Genomic DNA, 20923 nt, shown 5'->3' on the forward strand with positions numbered 1-20923 from the left:
ACTTTTGTCTGAAATCTTTGTTTCTGTTCATGGCATGACTGTTTGCCACAAGTCACTGGATACTATACCTAAATATTGTTTCCTCAGACTTTTCCCACCATACTATCTGAAATAGCAATCCTGCACCCTGTCAGATGTGCTTTATTTGCCTTTCTTTTTAAAATTTTCACAGTAGTTACTACAACCTGCCATTATATTCTGTGTTTATTTGCATGCATGTTTATTGACTGTCTCCTCTAATAGTAGATAAGTTTCAAGAGAGCACTTCTTTATCACTGCATCTTGAATGCCTGCAATTATGCCTGGCACATACTAGACACTCAGTAAATATTGTTCAAATAAAGAAAGAATATATGAATGGATAGCATTTAAATATGCAAATCCACCACTGCTGCTGCTGCTGCTAAGTCGCTTCAGTCGTGTCCGACTCTGTGTGACCCCATAGACTGCAACCCACCAGGCTCCCCCGTCCCTGGGATTCTCCAGGCAAGAACACTGGAGTGGGTTGCCATTTCCTTCTCCAAAGCATGAAAATGGAAAGTGAAAATTGAAAGTGAAGTCGCTCAGTCATGTCCAACTCCTAGCGACCCCATGGACTGCAGCCCACCAGGCCCCTCCATCCATGGGATTTTCCAGGCAAGAGTACTGGAGTGGGTTGACATTGCCTTCTCAGAATCCACTGCTAGAACTCTCTTATTTAAAGAAGACAAGGTTACACAAAGCTATTCATACATCTATTTTATTAGCTATTTTGAAACAACAAACTTCAGAAAAAAATCCATGGATATAAAAGTTGAATCATTGAATGTTCACCAGGCAACCAGTAAGGAAAAATGAGCTGGATTTTTATGTAGAGATCTGAACAGGTATCAATGATACATTGTTAACTAGAAAAAGCAGATAGCATACCTACCTCTTTAATTACATATATATTATCTATGCTGTCTATCATACCTGAGGTCTTTAAAAAATTGTGTAGTAACTACAAAAATGTTTAATTCTTTTTAGTCCAATATATCCCCAAAGTATTTTGTCATTGAATCATTTTGTCTGAATATTATATTAACTTCGTAAGGAACATGATTGAAAAGAGAGCAATGGCTATATGATTTTGTATTTCATTACAACATGATTTTCCATCTTTAGAATTCAAATTTAGAAGTACATACCAGAAACTAAAGGCTGCTGCTGCTGCTAAGTCACTTCAGTCGTGTCCGACCCTGTGCAACCCCATAGATGGCAGCCCACCAGGCTCCCCCGTTCCTGGGGTTCTCCAGGCAAGAACACTGGAGTGGGTTGCCATTTCCTTTCTCCAATGCATAAAAGAGAAAAGTGAAAGTGAAGTCGCTCAGTCGTGTCTGACTCTTAGCGACCCCATGGACTGCAGCCTTACAGGCTCCTCCATCCATGGGATTTTCCAGGCAAAAGTACAGGAGTTTTCCCACCATACTATCTGAAATAGCAATCCTGCACCCTGTCAGATGTGCTTTATTTGCCTTTCTTTTTAAAATTTTCACAGTAGTTACTACAACCTGCCATTATATTCTGTGTTTATTTGCATGCATGTTGCCTTCTCCGAATTCAGTACTAATGGAAACACTGGAGCCATTGCTTCTCCAGAAAGTAAAGGCAGTGAGATCCATATGTTGATATACTATTAAATATACATGTAATTTTCTCTTGTTATCATTGTGGAATGCTTTAGTTTGTTATCCAAAGTTGGGCAGTTTCAACGTTATTACATATTATTTCCAGAGAAACCAAAATAACAAGTGAAAAATATAATTAAAATTGACTAATTAGGTCAGAGCATTTGATAGCTTCTGCTTACTTGACCCCTTTACCTTTCTCATTCCTTTTTGTTAAACTTTTGGTCAGTATTTGGCAGCTAGCCTATCCACCACACCCAGGAATTAATAAAATACACACGATAGTCTTGTTTTTTTGAGGTATTTCAAAAGAACTGGCTTGCAAAGCTATAAAGACATTTCCCTACCAGAAAGTTTACATTTTCTTTAGAAAAGTTGACTTACCAAGAGTTTTTTATGGAATGCACAAGATGTAAAAAGGAAATCTTATCATGGAAGATGACCACAGTTAAAACTCATTTTAAATGAACATGAGATATTATTTCACCTGCCAAGTAAGTAGTATTACCTTTTTAAATTAGAGCTAACTTAGTGATATTAGATTTAAGACTCTGAAAAATCAACCATGTTAGAATCAATCTCTTTTCCACCAGTCAAATAATTTGCTTAGTTCAAAATGGCATGCTGTATCTTCTAAAACTGTGTTTATATTTTAACACATTTCCCCTGTAAAACTTTCTTGCTCCAACTTTATTGGTAGTCAACAATTCTAGAATATTTTTTGAATTTGATCATTCCTTGAATTTCTTTACAGATTATTCCATTTTAAACCCCTGTTTGATATAAATCAGATTTCATAACATGACAGACAAATGGTACTCACTAGTGGTAGAATTGGTATTTTTAGATCAACAGGAAAGTAGCAAGACTTAATCAATTAAATGCCAAAAAAAAAAAAAATAGTGGTTTTATGGCTCAAATCCTATATTTAGTAGGTAACAGCTCTGCTATAACAAGATGACTGCATCACAGCCACAGTAACTCTGGTCACTTCTTTATTTGCTGGAGCTAAAAAATGGGATAAGGTTTTTGGTCTGGGAGAATGCCAATTGATTTCTAGAGCATGGGCATAGGAGAACAGGTCTCATCCTGTCAGTGGCTTGTTTTCTTGGTTCTTTAACTAGACCACGAATTCCTAAGGATTAACAGCCTATTTTGTTCATCTCTAAACTCAATCAGCAATGTGCCTGACTTAGTATGTGAGTTGATGAGTGAATTAATTGCTATTTAAGATGATCTGAATTATTACAGTGCCTTGAAAATAAAGACTATGGTTTAGAAAGAAATGATAGTAATGTGTTGTGGTCCAAAATCAATGTTAATCATACCTTATTAAAACTACATTGCCCCCTCAGTCCCATTTGAGTTTTAATGAGGTAAATATTCCTGTTATTTATAATAAATGTACTCAACTTCTGAATGTCTATGAATAGGAAAGAGTCTGTGGCTATAGCTAAATAAAGTTAAGAAGCAAAAAAAGCAAAAAAAAAAAAAAGAACTGCTTATTTGATTTGTCAAAGGGCATCTTAATAACCAATCTACTTATATTTTTTAGCTGAAGGGCGGCAGTGAGGAGATACCCCTCGTCCAAGGTAAGGAGCAATGGCTGCACTTTGCTGAAACAGCCGTGAAGAGATACCCCAGGCCCAAGGTAAGAGAAACCCAAGTAAGACAGTAGATGTTGCAAGAGGGCATCAGAGGGCAAACACACTGAAACCATACTCACAAAAAATAGTCAATCTAATCACACTAGGACCACAGCCTTGTCTAACTCAATGAAACTAAGCCATGCCCGTGGGGCAACCCAAGATGGACGGGTCATGGTGGAGAGATTTGACAGAATGTGGTCCACTGGAGAAGGGAATGGCAAATCACTTCAGTATTCTTGCCTTGAGAACCTCATGAACAGTATGAAAAGGCAAAATGATAGGATACTGAAAGAGGAACTCTCCAGGTCAGTAGGTGCACAATATGCTACTGGAGATCAGTGGAGAAATAACTCCAGAAAGAATGAAGGGATGGAGCCAAAGCAAAAACAATACCCAGTTGTGGATGTGACTGGTGATAGAAGCAAGGTCCAATGCTGTAAAGAGCAATATTGCATAAGAACCTGGAATGTCAGGTCCATGAATCAAGGCAAATTGAAAGTGGTCAAACAAGAGATGGCAAGAGTGAATGTCGACATTCTAGAAATCAGCGAACTGAAATGGACTGGAATGGGTGAATTTAACTCAGATGACCATTATATCTACTACTGCGGGCAGGAATCCCTCAGAAGAAATGGAGTGGCCATCATGGTCAACAGAACAGTCCGAAATGCAGTACTTGGATGCAATCTCAAAAATGACAGAATGATCTCTGTTCGTTTCCAAGGCAAACCATTCAGTATCACAGTAATCCAAGTCTATGCCCCAACCAGTAATGCTGAAGAAGCTGAAGTTGAATGGTTCTATGAAGACCTACAAGACCTTTTAAAACTAACACCCAAAAAAGATGTCATTTTCATTATAGGGGACTGGAATGCAAAAGTAGGAAGTCAAGAAACACCTGGAGTAACAGGCAAATTTGGCCTTGGAATACAGAATGAAGCAGGGCAAAGACTGATAGAGTTTTGCCAAGAAAATGCACTGGTCATAGCAAACACCCTCTTCCAACAACACAAGAGAAGACTCTATACATGGACATCACCAGATGGTCAACACCGAAATCAGATTGATTACATTCTTTGCAGCCAAAGATGGAGAAGCTCTATACAGTCAGCAAAAACAAGACCAGGAGCTGACTGTGGCTCAGACCATGAAGTCCTTATTGCCAAATTCAGACTTAATTGAAGAAAGTAGGGAAAACCACTAGACCATTCAGGTATGACCTAAATCAAATCCTTTATGATTATACAGTGGAAGTGAGAAATAGATTTAAGGGCCTAGATCTGATAGATAGAGTGCCTGATGAACTATGGAATGAGGTTCATGACATTGTACAGGAGACAGGGATCAAGACCATCCCCATGGAATAGAAATGCAAAAAAGCCAAATGGCTGTCTGGGGAGGCCTTACAAATAGCTGTGAAAAGAAGAGAAGCAAAAAGCAAAGGAGAAAAGGAAAGACATAAACCTCTGAATGCAGAGTTCCAAAGAATAGCAAGAAGAGATAAGAAAGCTTTCTTCACTGATCAATGCAAAGAAATAGAGGAAAACAACAGAATGGGAAAGACTAGGGATCTCTTCAAGAAAATCAGAGATACCAAAGGAACATTTCATGCAAAGATGAGCTCAATAAAGGACAGAAATGGTATGGACCTAACAGAAGCAGAAGATATTAAGAAGAGATGGCAAGAATACACAGAAGAACTGTACAAAAAAGATCTTCACAACCCAGATAATCACGATGGTGTGATCACTGACCTAAAGCCAGACATCCTGGAATGTGAAGTCAAGTGGGCCTTAGAAAGCATCACTATGCACAAAGCTAGTGGAGGTGATGGAATTCCAGTTGAGCTATTCCAAATCCTGAAAGATGATGTTTTGAAAGTGCTGCACTTAATATGCCAGCAAATTTGGAAAACTCAGCAATGCCTACAGGACTAGAAAAGGTCAGTTTTAATTCCAATACCAAAGAATGCTCAAACTACCACACAATTGCACTCATCCCACATGCTAGTAAAGTAATGCTCAAAATTCTCCAAGCCAGGCTTTAGCAATATGTGAACAGTGAACTTCCTGATGTTCAAGCTGGTTTTAGAAAAGGCAGAGGAACCAGAGATCAAATTGCCAACATCCACTGGATCATGGAAAAAGCCAGAGAGTTCCAGAAAAACATCTATTTCTGCTTTATTGACTATGCCAAAGCCTTTGACTCTGTGCATCACAATCAACTGTGGAAAATTCTGAAAGAGATGGGAATACCAGACCACCTGATCTGCCTCTTGAGAAATTTGTATGCAGGTCAGGAAGCAACAGTTAGAACTGGACATGGAACAACAGACTGGTTCCAAATAGGAAGAGGAGTTCGTCAAGGCTGTATATTGTCACCCTGTTTATTTAACTTATATGCAGAGTACATCATGAGAAACTCTGGACTGGAAAAAACACAAGCTGGAATCAAGATTGCTGGGAGAAATATCAATAACCTCAGATATGCAGATGACACCACCCTTATGGCAGAAAGTGAAGAGGAACTCAAAAGCCTCTTGATGAAAGTGAAAGTGGAGAGTGAAAAAGTTGGCTTAAAGCTCAACATTCAGAAAATGAAGATCATGGCATCCGGTCCCACCACTTCATGGGAAATAGATGGGGAATCAGTGGAAACAGTGTCAGACTTTATTTTTCTGGGCTCCAAAATCACTGCACATGGTGACTGCAGCCATGAAATTAAAAGATGCTTACTCCTTGGAAGGAAAGTTATGACCAACCTAGATAGCATATTCAAAAGCAGAGACATTACTTTGCCAACAAAGGTCCGTCTAGTCAAGGCTATGTTTTTTCCTGTGGTCATGTATGGATGTGAGAGTTGGACTGTGAAGAAGGCTGAGCGCGAAGAATTGATACTTTTGAACTGTGGTGTTGGAGAAGACTCTTGAGAGTCCCTTGGACTGCAAGGAGATCCAACAAGTCCATTCTGAAGGAGATCAGCCCTGGGATTTCTTTGGAAGGAATGATGCTGAAGCTGAAACTCCAGTACTTTGACCACCTCATGCAAAGAGTTGACTCATTGGAAAAGCCTCTGATGCTGGGAGGGATTGGGGGCAGGAGGAGAAGGGGACAACAGAGGATGAGATGGCTGGATGGCATCACTGACTCGATGGACGTGAGTCTGAGTGAACTCCGGGAGTTGGTGATGGATAGGGAGGCCTGGCATGCTGCGATTCATGGGGTCGCAAAGAGTTGGACACGACTGAGCGACTGATCTGATCTGATCTGATCTCTGTATTTCTTTTGCTGATACTCCTGACCCAGCTTTTTGAGAAATGACTGCTCCTTCAGAAAGTTGATCTGTTGGAACTCTGTATTTTCTATCCTCCTAACAGTCAAGGCCTGCCACTCTCTCACTTAGTTTCAAACAATTAGCATAAATTGGTATATTGAAAAGAGTCAGTCTGTGCATCTCAGTAAATACCTACAAGAGCATCTGGATGAGGAGAAAGGGGCAATGGTTGAGCACTGAGGCTTTGTGAACTCTGTAGAAGTATACGCAGCCATCCTCTGGTGTTAGTGAGGAAATTGGTTCCAGCTCCCCACCACCACCAACTCCTGTCCCAGATTCTAAACCCAGAGGATGCCAAAGCCCTTGTATAAACGGCATGATAGAGGCAGCCCTGCATATCCATGTTTCCACAGGATCAAATTGTATACATGGTTGGTTGAATCTATCGCTGTGGAACCTCTGAAAATAGAAGGGTGATTGTATAATGTTATATTTTTACCTTGGAAAGTAAGTCCATAGTTCTTTATTTTCCATACAGTGAATCTTGGGACTGCCCTAACTGGAAACATTTTTACCTTATTGTCTGTGCTGCCACTGTTACCTGATCCTAAAGTTCCTTAAAAAATTAAAAAAAAAAAAAAATCAACATATAGACAAATTCTAGGGTCAAATATAATCTCTCATCTATGAAAATTGATCCACAGTTGTCTTAAAAATCTAAGATTTAGAACTAAGATCAGTTGTACAGATCATTACAGGGTGGTGCTGCTCCTAGGCTCACAGCATGTGTGTGCTCCCATTCACCTTATTATACATATATCTTAGTCCACTGAGACTGCTATAGCAAGATGTTATAGACTGACTGGGCTTTGTAGGTGGCTCAATGGGTAAAGAATCTGCCTTCAATGCAGGAGACTCGAATTTGATCCCTGGGTTGGGAAGATCCCCTGGAGGAGGGCACATGAATGCAAAGACTGGCTGTATTAAACAATTAGACATTTATTTCTCACAGTTCTGAAGTCTGGGAAGTATAAGACTGAGGTGCCAAAAGTTTCACTATTTAGTGAGAACCCATTTCCTGGCCTTTTCTCAGTGTGTGCTTACAGAGAAAGAAAGAGAAAGAACTTTTGTATCCCCTTTTTCTTATAAAGGCACTAACCCTATCATGTGGGTCCCACTTTCATAACCTGATCTAAACCTAAATACCAATACTTCCCATAGATACTAAATCCAATACCATCATACTAGGGGTTAGAGCTTCAAAAGTTTTAATTTTGAGGGCACACAAACGTTTAACCCTTAGCAACATGCATTTAGACATACATACTCTCATTTAGACACACTCACATTTATATCTATATTTCTATATCTACTTCTCTATATTGATAACTATATATATGCTGTCAGGAATCCAAATTCAATACCATAGAGTTCATTCCATGTTTGCAACTATTCTTTGACAGTAGGAAATCAAATTTACTTATTTGATCAACACTCTCCTATATATGGACCAGTCACCTGCTCCTACCTCTGTTCTAATCCCCATGGATATTCTCTTCTCATCCTACTCTGAATCCAGCACTTTATACTGGGTATCCCTGCCCACTGCCTCTTACATGAACAGTCTGCTCACTCTGCTGGCCACTGACACCCTGCAACAAGCTACTCTTATTGCCACCCCATTTTGACACTCTCTTTACCCTGCTTTATCTGCCCTCCTAAACGGATTCTCTTTAACCTACTCAATATTTACTGCCCCAGGTAGAATCATTGCCATTGTTGTCTTTATTCTGCTTTGGTTCTAACCTTGTGCCACGTTGTGGAGGTCCCCTCAGATTCACAAGAATGCCTGCTTTTCTCAGCCCATCTCTTGGCTTTTGGCCTGATTTGTTCATGGAGAGAAGTCCAGGGAAGGGGATGACAGAAGAGATAGAGAAAGTAGAGGAGGAGAAGAAAAAGGAATGCCAATAGACTTTTAAATGCACATCAGTGTATGCTTATGAACAAAACAAAACTAAATAGTTATGCCTGGCAATAGCTCTCACCACTTTAAAATTCCTAAAATATTATACACTGTTAGAATCAGTATGTCCCATTGAGTAATAGGGTCAGTGAACATTTTGTTATAGATTTAGAAGTTCAAAAACCACCAAGAAAAAGTACACACAAAGATTTTCAACATAATGTTTATCTTTAAGTTCTATCTGGGTTCAATTTAAGACGTTCTAAGCAACTATTTATATCATAAGCCAGCATTCAACAAGAACTTGTTGGAAATAGTTTATAGGGAAAATATGTGGTCAGAAACAGAAATATTACCAGGCTTATCAAAGGATCAGGCTTGAGATTTAAAGTTGGTTGGAACAGTAATTAAGAATAGGGACTCTACAGCCTAATGCTCTGGTTCAAGTCCTGGTGTAGACACTTACTAAACTGTATTATGGTAGACAAATTAACATTTCTGTCTTTCATTTCCATCCTCTATAAAATGGGAATCATAGCAGTGACCACCTTATTGACTTACTGTGAGGATTAAGCTGTGAGATTATTTTTCTAATTGGCTGACATTTCTCACACATATTATTGTCTACGTGTTTACTGTTACCTAGGGTAGAGATGGTGGCCGCTTGTTAAAAGTCTGCTCGTGTGAGACAGGGAAGGCAGCCTGTCAGCCTGAAATGAAATGCAATTTGATAGAAGAGGAAATTCCTTAGAAAGCTAGATCTATGTGTGTGGTTAGACAGAAATCTGGAAGCTAGGTCAGAAGGAAAACTGTATTATAAGGGAAAGTTTAAATGACATTATAGTTTTGAGACAGGCATTATGTCTGTTCATTGCAGTAAACAAGTAACAAGACAAGAGGGAGTTTTATACTGGGTTTTCCAAGAGTAATGGAGATAAATATGTCCAGTACTGCACAATATTTGGCCTATATTAGCTAATGACGCATAACAAAGAGGTAGCAGTAATGGCCTCCTCCCTCTCCCCACAAAAGGGCAGAGGATATTGAGCCATAACACAAAACTACACAAAATATATTAGACATTTGCTGATTTGGTACGTCTGTGCTATTTGCCTGTAGAAGAGAGTGAAGGAAAGCAGAATTTGCCATTCCAAAATATGTCTCTTTGACATAAGGATTATTTTGAGCTAATTATTTTTTTAGGAAACTGCAGACACTGGAGAAGCTCTAGAAAAGAAGTAGGAGTTACTCTTTCCTAAGAGACATTTACTTTTATGAAGGAAATAGCCATTTGTGAGATTATCTCCCTTTCTGTGGGCTTCTCAAGGGGCTCAGCGATAAAGAATTCCCCTGCAATGCAGGAGACTTGTAGGAGACATAGGTTTAATCCCTGGGTCAGGAAGATCTCCTGGAGTTGGTAATGGCAACCCACTCCAGGATTCTTGCCTGGGAAACCTCATGGACCGAGGAGCCTGGTGGATTGCAGTCCGTTGCGTCACAGTCTCAGACAGGACTTAGTGACTCAACTACAACAGCAACAACTTCTTTTCTGTACCAGAAATAGATGGATGACTAAATCTCTAGAAACTCTTAGCAGTGATGAAGGCTACTGACTTAAATCTGCTTAATAATACCCTGATTCACTGTATTTTTCCTGGTAGGTTCCAATAACTGCCTCCCTCACTCCCATACATCTGTTATCTTTAGCTGGGTATGTTATATAGGGTGGTGGCTTGGGCCATTTCAAAGTGATTCCGTTTTTCTGGGTATCTCCCATGTATGCAGAAGCTATATGTATCATTAAACCTCTGTTTGTTTTTCTTTGTTAATATTTTTATTGCAGGGGCTGTCTCAGCCAAGAGCCTAGAAAGGGTAAAGTTAGTTTTCTTACCCCAAAAGAGTAGTCAGACCAACTCCTCCATTTCCAAATTATTAAAGCTTCATTGTAATTTATATGTTTTATTCTTTTGGGGTTAATGACTCTCTATTTCTAAATCAAACAATATGAATCTGTAAAGGGTGCAGGTGGGTGATAAGTCTCCCAGTAGCATGGAAGCTTGTAGAGGCTGCATACATTGTGAAACCTTTCGACTCCACCTTGATCTTCCATATACTTTTTTTTTTTTTTAACTTCAGGAGCCAGCCAGTATGTATTTGTTTGAGAGTGATTAATCACAGTGAAAGAAAATCTATCATCAAAACTGGGAACATGACTTAGGTTCTCAGGAGACAAAAAATATATTACTCAATAAGTTGTCCTTTCTATTCATTTCTACTAGGATTCATGCTGTGATTTGCCAAGGGTCCCAATCACCATTATTCCCAACAGGGAATAATGGTATATCTGGCTGCAATCAGATATCCTGAAAATAATCTCTACTTTCAAGGGGTAGAGTTAGCACCCAGGTTGTAATAAATCAAATGTAAAATGCTACTGGGAAAGTCATAAATTTTAGCAAATAAGAATTTAGCAGAGTAGATTGAATGTGTCTATGTCTCAGAGAAAGAGGGAGCCAAATGAGGCAAACAGCATGGTTCCCACATTCTTCACTGCTTCCTAGTATCTTTAGAGGGTGAAAACACAGTCTCTTCCTTGAAAGTACTGGCAGTTACCCATCACAGAGTAGCACATTAACAAGTGGATCTTATTATACACAACAAATATTGAAAATATAATTACTGAGTATATTGTATTGTTTAGTCGCTCAGTCTTGTCCAACTCTTTGTGACCCCATTGGCTATAGCTCACCAGGCTCCTCTGTCCATTGGATTTCCCAGACAAGAATACTAGAGTGGGTTGCCACTTCCTACTCCAGGGAATCTTCCCAACCCAGGAATTAAACCCATGTCTCCTGCATTGGCAGGCAGATTCTTTACTGCTATACCACCAGGGAAGCCCAACTGAGCACGTTGTAAGTACAGAAATGGGCCAATCTTTATTGCAACAGGAGCCCTTATATTGAAACTTATATCCATGTATTCAGAGGATTCACTCACAATTTGTTTTCTTTTTTTTTCAATACATCTTAAATTCTATTCTATACAATAGTAAAGTAAAAGGTTGCTCAGTCATGTCCAACTCTTTGCAACCCCGTGGACTATAGCCTACCAGGCTCCTCCATCCATGGGATTCTCCAGGCAAGGATACTGGAGTGGGTTGCCATTTCCTTCTCTAGGAGAGAAGTTACTGCTGCTGTTAAATCACTTCAGTCGTGTCCGACTCTGTGCCCCATAGACAGCAGCCCACCAGGCTCCCCCGTCCCTGGGATTCTCCAGGCAAGAACACTGGAGTGTTTCCATTTCCTTCTCCATAAAATTACAATAAGTGCTTAGAATGTCCATCACCTGATAAGGTTTAACATAGCATTTGAATTATTACTTTTTATGAATAGATATATCAACAGTGTACTACCTTTGCTTAAAGTTAAATATACTATATTTATCATTTTGCTGCTGTGACATGAATTCATCAAATTTCAGTTATTTATTTCTATTTATGTCTCATGGTTGGGGCTATGAATCAACTACTATAGGTCTCCTCTATGTGTCCTTTAATTCCAGAATTTAGGAGCAGTCCTTATTTGAAACAAAATATTCCTATAGCTTAGGGAAATGAGAAAGTGGATTGGGGGCAAACATAATGGCTTTAAAAGTCTCTGCTCAGATGTGGTACATGTCATGTCATGCATTTCACTGTCTAAAACTCGGGTAAGCCCCAAACAATATCATGGAGACATAGACTCCTCAACAAACACAAGGCAAGTCATAAGGCAAAAGATTGGAATGGATGAGTCTCTTGCAAAAAAAAGTTGGGAATAAATATATAATGCATAATATATATTCAACATGTAGTCTTTAAATATTATTAGTGTTGGACTAACTAAAGGTTGTCATTTCTCAATGTTCACAAATGGTCAAGCAGTTTGAATTAGTTTTAATATTGTAATCAGACTATGGGAATGGAACAGAAAGAATCAGTTGGTTAAATTAACCAAATAGATTTTACAGTTAGAAACTTTTTCATATGTTAAAAAAAATATATATGTATATATTAAGGTCTACCTTATAGGGTGGTTAAAAGAATTGAAATAAGAGAAATGAAATCCCAAAATATTTGATGCAGAGTACCATATATAGCAATAAATGTTATTTTCCATCTGATTTCTCACACAGAATCAAATGAATATTTCTAGTCTTCAAAATATTCAATATAAATTAGATATATAGTGTGTAGCAAATGAAATACTTGAATACATTTTATTGGGCTATAACAGTGGAGATAGTCTGAAATAGTATCACAAGTTTTCAAAATTCATATATGCTATCTATTATTTTTTTCTTGCATAAGACTAACAATAAAAAATAAAAGAGAAATAGGGAAAACAGAAGTCTAAAGGCTAGGTTGAGTACATTTCATGCCATATTATATAATTTAATGTTTTTTTTAATTGAAGGATTTAAGTTGCTGGGCAATAATTTTTAAAAATGCACTAAACCTAATACTATTGCTATTGAAAGCTTGAATAAATGAATACTGCAAAAATGTTGAATTTAAACATATATATTTATTTCTTTATTTTTTTTCAGTCCTCTTTAAATTATTTGCTCGAAAGAAATTCCTAGCAAGATTTATTTAGGACATAGCATTTTTAAGTGTCTAAAACCAAAATGCTAAGATTCGTTCAATTATTTATATTATTAACTAAGTGATGTACTTACTTTATCCCAAATGCCCCCTCAATCTTTCCAAACTTTTTTTGGAAAAGAATCAATATATAAAGAAAAAAAAAGTATTCTGATCATGGAAGTAATAAATTAAATCAGTATGCAAAGTTTATATTATAGTATTGCATAAAGAACAGTGACCAAGACAGCCTTAATATTCCCATATGACTAAATTTTATAGACAGATTTCATCCTGACTACAGGCCCTTGACCAACCTTGTCCTCCAGCATTTACTTGCTACTGTAAATTCTTTCTCTACCCCTTTGAAGTGTAAATTTTTTTCCCCCAATGTCTTTGCCAGTTTTATAGGAGAGGAGTATCTTTCTCCAGGACCTGAAAGCCATCCCTTCAAAACGTAATCATCAAAAAAAGACAGAACCCCTTTCCTTGAGCTCTGTGGGATGATAGAAGCTTGACTTAGATGAAAGCCAGTTAGCAAACACTGATGGTTTATTCACATTGATCAACTCCCCTACCTAAAGTCCTGCAGTACTTCCCCACCAACTCATCCCTTTGCTTAAAATTCCTTCACGGTAAAGAGTCTGTCCGCGAGACCTGGGTTTGATACCCGGGTTGGGAAGATCCTTTGGAGAAGGAAATGGCAACCCACATCAGTATTCTTGCCTGGGGAATTCCATGGACAGAGGAACCTGGTGGGCTATAGTCTTGGGGTCACAAAGAGTCAGACACGACTGAGTGACCAAATTTCGCTTCGAAAGTCTTGAGACCAATCTCTCTCCCCTATTGCAATAATCTAGACTATATTTCAATAGTCATGAAAAAACCTTGTTTTATCCTATGTAGTTTTTCTTTGACAACAGAAATAATTCCTTCCTGGACTAGATTAAATACAGCCCTAATTAATGGCAGGAAAATACACTAGAATACTTTTTGAAGCTTTTAAACTCCTCATAGGGAAGTCACAAACTGAAATGACTTTTAAGATCACCGAAAATGTTAGATGATATCTGCTCCATACTAAAACAAAACAAAAGCACTTAACTTTTGGAGTCCTTATTAAAAAAAAAAAAAATTTTGAAAGTGACATCATTTGCTTCAGAGTGACTCACATTTCATGAAGCAGCCAAAGAAAATTAAATTTACTTGAAGCCACCCAAACACTGTTTCACTGTATCAGTGTGTGGCAGAAATAATACTATGGCACATAAATCCATTTTCCATTTTAGAAAGACAAGGCTTCTGTAATGAGATGAAGTGCAGAGAGCAGCATTATCATATATTGTCATTGAAATATATTTCCCTGGTGGTTTTGCCCACAAAAGTATGAAATTGAGATGGAAAATAAAACAGGTAATTCTGTAGACAGAAGGTTAGTGAGTATGCATTATCTAAAATGTGTGACTTGCTTAAACAAACAGTTGGTTTTCTGATTGATGGGAATTCAGATTAAATCTTTAGAAGTCCTAAATTTAAGGTGATGTAAGTCTGAAAGCATCAGAGATTCTTGTCAGCTTTACTGTTCCAATCTACTGGCAAGATAAGATGTAATAAGTACATGAAGATAAGATGAGTATTGCTTTTGCTGGGAAAAAAATAAAAAGAACTAAAGAAAGATCATATAGTTCAGGGTAGTGGAGTAGGAGGTGGACCAACCTATCTCATTTCTATAAGAAAATTGAAAATTCTGGGATGCTGTCTAAATTGATTTGATACTGTTGAGGAACCATTAGAATTGGTGAGACATGATCAGTATGCACCTTATATTTTGTTCTTTCTTCCAGGAAAGTCAAAACAATGTATATTTTATCCAAAGCCTAAATAAGTAAATAAAATTTTTTTTCCAGATGTTTTTAAAAGATACACCATTTTTTATCGTTTCTTCAGCTTTTTGAAAATAAAAGATATCAAGTTTATGGTCCTAGTGAAGTGCTATTTTTAATGAAAAGATGAATTTTAGAAATTGAATAACTTTTTCAGTTTCTTAGTACTGATTAACTAAAAAGGCAATTGTTTCTCTAAAAAAATCTATATATCACCTATATATCTCTCCACTCATTTATCTATACATCTATCATATCTCAGTTAAATATCTATTATCTTCACATAGAAGATGAATACTTAGTAGCTGACATAGTGTCTGACACCTAACATATATACATACATACAACAAGAAATTATATTTCAACCTAAAATTTATTTTTTACTTTGTCATTTATTCTGGCCAAATACAAACATTTAGTATGTCTCAAAGAATATTGTTTTCATCTTCTAAAAAACTAGTAGGACAAAATTGAATGAAATATGCCAAGAGAACCATGAGCCATCCTGCAGAAGCAAAGCTGGGGTATTTCTTGCTGTTAGCTATGAGTTCATGGACTGGGTAGACTTTCTCTTGGAAAACATTTACAACAGGTCTTAGATCACTCACTTTCATTAAAAAAATAACATTGTTTTGATAGCTTATGGTGAACGATGTTGGATTCATGATCTCTGAAGAAAAAGATTTAGCTTTGGGACCAGAGACCAAGCTTGACCACTCAGGGCTCTTTTGTGGAAGAAGTTTATTTACAGTGAAAAGAGACAGAGAAAGCTTCTGACTCAGACATCAGAAGGGGGTGAAGAGTGCCCCAGTCTTAGCAAAAGAGCTATATACTTTTTTAATTGGTTATTACAGTAAGTCAAAAGAATGTCTCAAGATTGTAAAGATCTTACCAGATCCACTCCCCTAATTTACACTTTAAGATAACAGAATTAGTCAGAAGGTTTTCAAGAAGGAGAAACTGTTCTCAAGCAGGATACATTATTGTTATACAATCCTTAGTACAGAGTTTAAGCTGAGTTATTTTGTTGTATAATCATCATTCTGGGCTTAAAGAAAAAGTTTTCTGCGACTTAAACTAAGGAATGAAAAACAAAAAAAAAAGTTTGTCCTTTTTTCCTCCTTGAGAATTCCAGACCCTATCTCCTCTTCCAGAACCTCCTCAGGGACACAGGACTTCCTTATCAACCTACCTAGAAATTGACTCTCATGGTTTCTGACAAAGAAAAGAATACAAGAATATTATGTGGGCTTCCCTGATGGTTCAGACTGTAAAGAATCTGCCAGCAATGCAGAAGACACAGGTTTGACTCCTGGGTCAGTAAGATCTCCTGGAGGAGGGAATGGCTACCCACTCCAGTATTATTACCTAGAGAATTCCATGGACAGGGGAGCTTGGTGGGCTACAGTCCATGGAGTCTCAAAGAGTCAGACAGGACTGAGTGACTAACACTTTGACTTCATTTAGTCTTTATATCTTCATGAGAACTGAAGATGAACATCTTTAGGTACTCTAAATAAGAAAGAAACTTGTGATTAATTTATCATTTTTATTTTAAAAAATTAAGTATATTATCTTAAAGGAATGAGGCAATATTCAGATTATTTCTGTAAAACATGACCATTAATAAATATCTCTTCTTTTTTTTCAATTGGTCTTTACACAAAGGTCATATCTCCTTGGACTTTAGCAAGAGGGCTAAGATTTAACTTTTCTTAGAGTAATTACTAAGTTGTTGAGTGAAAAACACTTAAGTAGAAAATAACAGAACTATGTTTTTAAAACCAAAACAAAAGCTGCTGTTGTTCAGTTGCTCAGTTGTTTCCAACTCTTTGTGACCCCATGGATACAGCACGCCAGGCTTCCCTGTCCATTACCAACTCCCGGACATTGCTCAAATTCATGCCCATCAGGTCAGTGATGCCATCCAACCATCTCATCCTCTGTCATCCCCTTCTCCTCCCGCCTTCAATCTTTCCCAGCATCAGGCTCTTTTCCAATGAGCTGGCTTTTCACATCAGGTGGCCAAAGTATTGGAACTTCAACTTTAACATCAGTCTTCCAATGGGTATTCAGGGTTGATTTCCTTTAGGATTGACTAGTTTGATCTCCTTGCAGTCCAAGGGACTCTCAAGAGTCTTCTCCTACATCACAGTTCAAAAGCATCAATTCTTTGGTTCTCAGCCTACTAAAAACAAAATTTCTCCAAAAAAGTTGGATATTTTATGCTTTGTGTGATTAAAGGATCTTCTTCATTAATTTAAGTCAGGATAAGTTAGAAGCTTTCTCTTATCTCAAAATAAAATAAAACATCTAAATTATATATGCAGCTTGCCGCTGCTGCTGCTGCTAAGTCGCTTCAGTCCTGTCTGACTCTGTGCGACCCCATAGATGGAAACCCACCAGGCTCCTCTGTCCTTGGGATTCTTCAGACAAAAACACTGGAGTGGATTAGTGGATTGCCATTTCCTTCTCCAATGCAGGAAAGTGAAAAGTGAAAGTGAAGTCACTCAGTCGTGCCTGACTCTTAGCGACCCCATGGACTGCAGCCCACCAGGCTCCTCTGTCCAGGGGATTTTCCAGGCAAGAGTACTGGAGTGTGTTGCCATTGCCTTCTCTGATATATGCAGCTTACCCATACTTATTTTGATAGGGATAATCAAGATGGGCTTACAAAAACTAATATACATTATTGTGTGAGCTGTTGTAATAAACAATCTCTTCTAAGCACCTTTTCTGATGAAAGAAGCCTTGGGTGGAATGTCTTGTACCCATGTTACATTGTATACTATATTTATTCAGCAGAAAATAATTTCTAATGGCCACTCTGTATGTAACACAGTTCTAGTCACTATGACTATAGAAATTAACCCAATGGATAAAGTCTCTGACCTCTTAGATAACATACAACTCCACCCCAACCTCAAATACTATATTGGGAACTATTAAATGGGATCAGTGCCTCTACTTAGGACAACTGTCTGGACTATTCAGTGGATGATAGAGCGATATATTATGAGAACTCTGATTACTGGGAGAGTTCTATATAGGTTTCTGGCTAACAAAACAAATTAGATACTGTTTATCTATAAGGGTGAATTCCAATCTAAGACTGTGTGTATAATAATAGGAGTCCTTGTGCCACATCCATTGTTGTTTAATCATTGGATCTGTTGATATAAATATTAATTTATTCACTCAGCATATATATGTTGAAATGTTACAAGGTGCTAGGTACTTATATGTTAAGAATGAGGAGATTAAATAAATAAAAATAAAATTCTGTGAAGAAATTTCAAATAGGTTACATAAAATATTATAGAATGTAAAAAGAAAACTATTAGGATAAAGTTAGATTAGAGTTCAGAAATGAGACAATTCTATGTAAAATTCATGGAAAGCTGCAAGTCTTTGCAGGATTTGACTATAGACATCAGGGAAAGGGCATTCCAGGCACAAAAAATAACAAGAGAACACAGGTTATCAGGAATGAGTTGTAGGAGAGAGAGTCCTGGAAAGTAATTTTATAAAGTTTGGATTATGGCAGATATAGAAAAGATACATTTGTCTCTGCCCCCAGTTTCAGGCACAGAGCTCCTAAAGCCCTTATAATTTCCTAAGAACACTACTATAAGAACACTAAGAGTATATACTGTTCTAATATTGGTATTTGAACTCTGCCTGACAGGGCTCCTAAAACTTTGTCATTTCCAGGTTACAGGAAGGTGTATCTTTACTTTTAATCAGGCAACTCCAGATGGACTCCTGGATGGCTCCTGGGTGAGGGCTTGTCATTAGAAACTTGGAATTTTTAGTCCCCCTCCACCATTCTCTGGAGAAGGGAAAAGGGCAGAAAATTGAGTTAATGACCAAACATGCATATGTGAGGAAGCCTCTACAAAATTCCAAAAGTGTGTGCCCTTCTGTAATCCTCATATCTCTTTCATCTTGCCACTCACCTGATATCTTTTATAATATTATTTAATAAACTAGTAGGTGTGTTTCTCTGAGTTCTGGGAAGCACTCTAACAAATTAATACAATTCAAGGACATGGAATGGCGAATTTAACTCAAATGACCATTATATCTACAACTGTGGGCAAGAATCCCTGTGAAAAAATTGGAATAGCCCTCTTATTCAACAAAAGAGTCTGAAAGGAAGTTCTTGGGTGCAGTCTCAAAAACTACAGAATGATCTCTGTTCATTCCAAGGCAAATCATTTCAATATCAAAATCAGTTTAGTTCAGTTCACTCACTCAGTCGTGTCTGACTCTTTGCGACCCCATGAATCGCAGCATGCCAGGCCTCCCTGTCCATCACCAACTCCCGGAGTTCACTCAAACTCATGTCCATCAAGTCAGTGATGCCATCCAGCCATCTCATCCTCTGTCGTCCCCTTCTCCTCCTGCCCCCAATCCCTCCCAGCATCAGGGTCTTTTCCAATGAGTCAACTCTTCACATGAGGTGGCCAAAGTGTTGGAGTTTCAGCCTCAGCATCAGTCCTTCCAATGAACACCCAGGACTGGTCTCCTTTAGAATGGACTGGTTGGATCTCTTTGCAGTCCAAGGCACTCGCAAGAGTCTTCTCCAGCACCACAGTTCAAAAGCATCAATTCTTCGGTGCTCAGCTTTCTTTATAGGTCAACTCTCACATCCATACATGACTACTGGAAAAACCATAGCCTTGACTAGATGGACCTTTGTTGGCAAAGTAATATCTCTGCTTTTTAATATGCTCTGGGCTGTTTATAACTTTCCTTCAAAGGAGTAAGCATCTTTTAATTTCATGGCTGCAATCAACATCTGCAGTGATTTTGGAGCCCCCCAAAATAAAGTCTGACACTGTTTCCACTGTTTCTCCATCTATTTCCCATGAAGCTATTTCCCAAAGAATAGCTAGAGAGATAAGAGAGCCTTCCTCAGTGATCAATGCAAAGAAATAGAGGAAAACAACAGAATGGGAAAGACTAGGGATCTCTTCAAGAAAATCAGAGATACCAAAGGAACATTTCATGCAAAGATGAGCTCGATAAAGGACATATAGGGTAAGGACCTAACAGAAGCAGAAGATATGAAGAAGAGATGGCAAGAATACACAGAAGAACTGTACAAAAAAGATCTTCATGAACCAGATAACCATGATGGTGTGATCACTCACCTAGAGCCAGACACACTGGATGAGAAGTCAAGTGGGCCTTAGGAAGCATCACTATGAACAAAGCTAGTGGAAGTGATGGAATTCCATTTGAGCTACTTCAAATCCTAAAAGATGATGTTATTAAAGTGCTGCACTCAATATGTCAAAAAAATTGAAAAAAGCAGCAGTGATCGTAGGACTGGAAAAGGTCAGTTTTCATTCCAAACCCAAAGAAAGGCAATGCCAAAGAATGTTCAAACTACTGCACAATTGCATCCAGCTCACACACTAGCAAAGTAATGCTCAAAATTCTCCAAGCAAGGCTTCAAAAATACATGAACTGTGAACTTCCAGATGTTCAAACTGAATTTAGAAAAGGTAGTGGAACCAGAGATCAAATTGCCAACATCCATCGGATCATCGAAAAAGCAAGAGAGTTCCAGAAAAAACATCTACTTTTGCTTTATTGACTATACCAAAGCCTTTGACTGTGTTCAGTTCAGTTCAGTCGCTCAGTCATGTCCGTCTCTTTGCAACTCCATGGGCCACAGCATGCCAGGACTCCTTTTCCATCACCAACTCCCAGAGTTTTCTTAAACTCATGTCCACTGAATCGGTAATGCCATCTAGCCATCTCATTCTCTGTCATCCACTTCTCCTCCTGCCCTCAATATTTCCCAGCATCAGGGTCTTTTAAAAAGAGTCAGGTCTTCATATCAAGTGGCCAAAGTGTTGGAGTTTCAG

This window comes from Bubalus kerabau, chromosome 11 (assembly GCF_029407905.1).
Source record: "Bubalus kerabau isolate K-KA32 ecotype Philippines breed swamp buffalo chromosome 11, PCC_UOA_SB_1v2, whole genome shotgun sequence".
NCBI lineage: Eukaryota > Metazoa > Chordata > Mammalia > Artiodactyla > Bovidae > Bubalus > Bubalus kerabau.